This window comes from Hydra vulgaris, chromosome 01 (genome assembly GCF_038396675.1).
Source record: "Hydra vulgaris chromosome 01, alternate assembly HydraT2T_AEP".
Classification (NCBI taxonomy): domain Eukaryota; kingdom Metazoa; phylum Cnidaria; class Hydrozoa; order Anthoathecata; family Hydridae; genus Hydra; species Hydra vulgaris.
Window position 1 is genome coordinate 14,695,001 of NC_088920.1, and position 5,000 is coordinate 14,700,000.

Consider the following 5,000-nt stretch of genomic DNA (forward strand, 5'->3'; position numbering starts at 1 on the left):
CGTTAAGAATACTTTTTAAATTCCATGATGTAGACTAAGAACAGATCATAAAAGCTCTGTGTTTTGAATGCAAACTACAACTCTTAATGTCAAACAAAGAATTTAACACACTCATTTTGGTATATAGAAAGTTCTTTAAAAAACTTTCAATTTGTATTAGGCCCAACCATAGATACTTGGATTATTTTTGATAAGTCCAGACATTCTATTTTTTATTAAAACATTTAAGCATATACGCTGCAGAAGAGCGTCCAAAAAAACTGAATTCAAATATCGCACATTAAGCTGCTTTTCTAGAGTATTCCAAAATCTAGCAATAATATCCATTTGACAATTTTGTGTAACTTTGTTTAAGCTTTCATCAAACAAGACAACATATAGTAATGACTTAATATATGATGCTAACCCAAAATTAATCATATACCCTATTTTTGTTATTCCTAATGTTAGTCCTTTTGCAACTTTACTATCTGGAAACATACTAGTAAATAATTGGCTCATATTAGCAGAAGCATTGTTTGACAATCCATACATAACAGTTGCAAGAGCCCATTTAATTTCATATCTTGATTTTTCATTAGAAGCAACAACAAGCTCTTAACAACAAGTTTTTAAAGTTCTTTGACCAACTGCCAGGGGTACTGTTGGTGTAATAGTTCTTTGACCAACTGCCAGGGGTACTGTTGGTGTAATAGTAGAATTTTTTACAACAGGTTTGAAAAAGTGACTTCTGGATTTAGCCAAAACATTAACTCGGTGCTTTTTACCTTTATTATAACTCTTAACTGCCTAAACTCCCATATTTGACAAGTTCTAGCAAATTTATTGTCATTAGTCTTTACAAGTCATTCTTTACACTCTGGGTGAGTAAGCCAATCATTCGAAAAATATGTTTGATCCATTTTATTTATTATTATAACTCTAAAAAATGCATTCTTCTTATAATTATATTATATATTTATAGATAAAATGATTACAGATTATAAAATTAAATATAATACATTTTTATATTATTTTATTTTAGGGTCCATCAATAGAGGACATCACGCATATAGGGTCGTGGTCAAGATAAAAGGGGAAAAAAAGCACAAGGGAAAGGAAGGAGGGTTATCAGAAAAGGATGTCACTTTCTAGATTTTTTATTTCAATGTTTTTATGAAGTTATTTTGAAATAATATTTTTTATTTTATTTTTCAAAAGTGTGGCAACAGTCTCAAACATCATTGTGAGATTAAACGAAACCAAATTTAAAATAAATTGTACAATTATGTAAAAAATTACTAATAATATACATTATGAATTTAAACTAGTTTAAATTATTGTAAATAATTTGATAAATAACTATTTTACAAAAAAGGGGAAAAAAATTTCCCTGAATACTCCCTCATTTAAAAAAAAAAAAATACCATGAGTTTTCCAGGTTTTCCCTCGGATACGTGCTATTTCCAGGTTTTCCAAATGCCGATGCCGATTAATCGGTACATCACTAATATATATATATATATATATATATATATATATATATATATATATATTATATATATATATATATATATATATATATATATATATATATACACATATATATATATATATATATATATATATATATATATATATATATATATATATATATAATATATATATAATATAAATATATATAATTTAAAAAAAATATTTCTAACTGCAGTATTAATGTTGTCCTTGAAGACCGACACTCTTCATTTTCAATAGCTATTAGGGTAACACAAGGTTCAACCCTGAATTATTTTTTTTTTATATCATTGCCTTTCCTGATGTTCATACATCTAAATTTAAAGCATTTGCTGACAATACAACTATATAATCCAGTCTTGATAAAAAGTCATAACTTTTTGATTGCTTAAAAGCAGCCACTGTGTGATATAGATATTCCTCATACCAGTGTGCAATATTGCCACCCCAACACATCAATCTATGTCTTATCAAACAACTGATGACGACTCTTCATAAGAAAAGTGTAGCTTTCAAAAAACTGGTTCAAAATTCCCTTTTATTTAGCAAAGCTAAGGTTAAGGAGGGAACCTTTTTTGGGGTATGACATTAGGTAGCTCCTAGATGGTAATCAGTTCAAGCATATGACCTTTAATTGACATATTGGAAACCTATTTGGAAGCAGAAATAGACTTGCATACATTTTTTTAGAGATGTACAGTTCAATTACGATAATATAGTAGTAAGGTTATTACATTTGTTTAAAAATTGGAATTAGCTATGGTATAAATTGTATATGTTATTATAAATTATAATTCAAATAGGAGTATCAGTTAAAATAAGTTATGAAAAAAAAAATTTATAACAAAAATAAAATATGTAGTTTTTCTGCAGGTAAGATTTTAATGTATCCATAAACTTTAGTAATAATTAATTTAAAATTATTTTTTTTTTTTTTGTATAGAAGATAATTTTGTGACTAATATAATTATATATTAGCTAATAGTCTTGATGTTGATTGATTAATACATTTTAACAAAAAGTTGTTTTTGAAAGTTTTAATATAAATGATTAGTAGAGTTTTTTAATTAGTTCAACCTTACAACTTTTGTTATACAAAATCTATATGTGAAAGATAAAACTTTAATTGTAAATTACAGTAAATAAAAGTAATGAAGATTTTTTTTGTCCTTACAATTTAAAAAAAATAAAAACTGTAGTTTTTGTGCAGAAAGTAAATATAAAAAAAGATCTAAAATAATGTTTTTTGATTGTAAAACACATTATTTTGGTGAAAAAAATTAAGAATAAATTCTGTTAACTACAGCTGTTATCATTAACAAAACAATAAACTTTTAATGCTAGTTGAAATTTATTCGGCTATAAAACAATTCACCAATATCTTTGTTTTGTTAAACAAAACATGTCTCTGTTTAAGTAATATTATAATTGCAATAATGGCATCAATGTATTGTTGTAACTGCAATAATTTTAACAGACTGCGTACTATGTAGTACACAGTCTGCAGAAATTTAACTATTTTAAAGAACCTTACAGAGAGATATGAATATAGATATATTGTTAAGGAACTATGCAAATTTTAAAACCTTAAATTTTGTTTAAAAGAGTCATTCAAATTTTTTTATTTTAATAAAAAACTTGATGTATTCACATAGACAGTAGAAATATAGGATGAACAATCAAAAATTACAGTCTATCAACTATTATTTTAATAATTTATAAATTGGTATATAACTATTTATAAAATCATTTCAGCAACACAAAGTAAAGAAATGCTTTTTATTTATTAATTAGTTATAAATGTAAGACAATTAAAAAACCTTATTCAGGACTAACTAAGTTTCATTGTGGCAAGTTATTTATGGTTAATCACTTGTGTAAAATTGAGATGTTGCTTCATCTATTAACTATAACACACATAATTTCACTTTAGAAAGACAAACATAACAATTTATCATTGTTATGTTTAACCTATAAGTTAACATATAAAAATGCAAATTGAATAAAGTTAATCAATAATTTTATGATACTAAGATAACATAAAAATAGTCACTTATTAAAAAAGTATAAAATTTTTAATTTTATAGAAATTACAAAGGAGAAAACATTATTCTTTTATTTAAAAGAGTATAAAAAAAGAAAAAGTTTGATGTATATTGTTCTAACAACACTGCAATGAAAAATATTTCTAAAACTTAAAAAATAATTCTAAAATAAAAATAAAAAGAAATATTTAAAAACTTTCATTGAAACTTTAGTGCAATTTTATTTTTTATATCTTTTTTATATGACAATTTTATATGTAACTCATGTTATGTGTGTTAATTAAAAATAATAGTGATGAAAATAGTTTTTGCGTTTTTTTAAATTGAAAGTTAATTTATTTTATTTGATTCAATAAAATAAATTTTGCAGCCTAATGAAAGTCATTCTAATAATAAAAAAATACTGAAATAATTAATATTCAAAACCATTTTTACCACACTTTTTAAACAAACAAAGCAAATCGCTTATTTTAAAAAAACGAAGCAAATTAAAAACTGATTGATGCAAATTAATTTGAAATATAATAAATGTTCAGTAAATTTAGATAAACTAAATATTAAAATTGCCTTCATTGGCAGAAAATCTTGCAAACATTCCATGTGAATTTGAATCTCATAACAAACAAAAAACTTTTAAATTAATTTTAGATGTGGAGCTAATCCAAATAAATATTTAATTTAGAGAAACTTTTTTTTCTTTTTTATGTATATTTATACTTATCAGTTATATGAATGTGTAAGACAAATCTAATGTCCACAACAGTTAAAAAAAATATAAATATTTAATATTAATTCAGAAAAGTTTTTATTTGACTTATATTTGCATCATGTGTGGCCTGATTATGGCAACAAACAAGAAATCATTGACTGGACATCCTCTAGGTAACATTTCACCATGACCCTTTGTTGGGACGGATCCAGCATTTTAGCAAGTTAAAAATTTGAAAATTTGAAAAGTTGAAAATTTAACTATTACGAAGTTAGTTAGTTAGTTAAATAAGGATGCTTTGCAAAAAATTGCAATGACTGGAGCATGGGAACATAAAACCCCTGAAAAATTTTCCCCCATCCTGCCCCAAATGTGAGACAAGTTGATGAAATGTTTTTTGTACTATTCTTAACTAAACTAAATCTCATTGGTAAATTTTAAGTTTTATAGTATAATCTCTTAGCGTTCAAAAATTTTATATGGATATAACTTTTGAACGCTAAAATATTTTACAATTAAATTTGAAATTTATCAATAAATTTAAGTCAAGTTAATAAAAAAATATTTTATCAACTAGTTGCTCTCACTGCTTTATGTCCGTAAGTTAATTATTTCAAAGACCAAAAAAAGTTAGATCCGCTCCTGACCTTATGCTTCAGAGTTATACGGTATAAAGAGTGCTGCAACAATAAACAAAAGAAAAAAGTAGCATCCTTGATTAAGATACCTATCAGCCTTGAGAATATGAATGC

The 5,000-nt window shown here is 24.7% G+C and overlaps 1 protein-coding gene across 1 annotated transcript in view; it reads right to left on the bottom strand.

The window, feature by feature from the left end:
• Positions 1 to 5,000, bottom strand: part of LOC136074136 (uncharacterized) — a 25,020-nt gene that overhangs the window by 18,982 nt on the left and 1,038 nt on the right. The gene's annotated exons all lie outside the window — the stretch shown is intronic.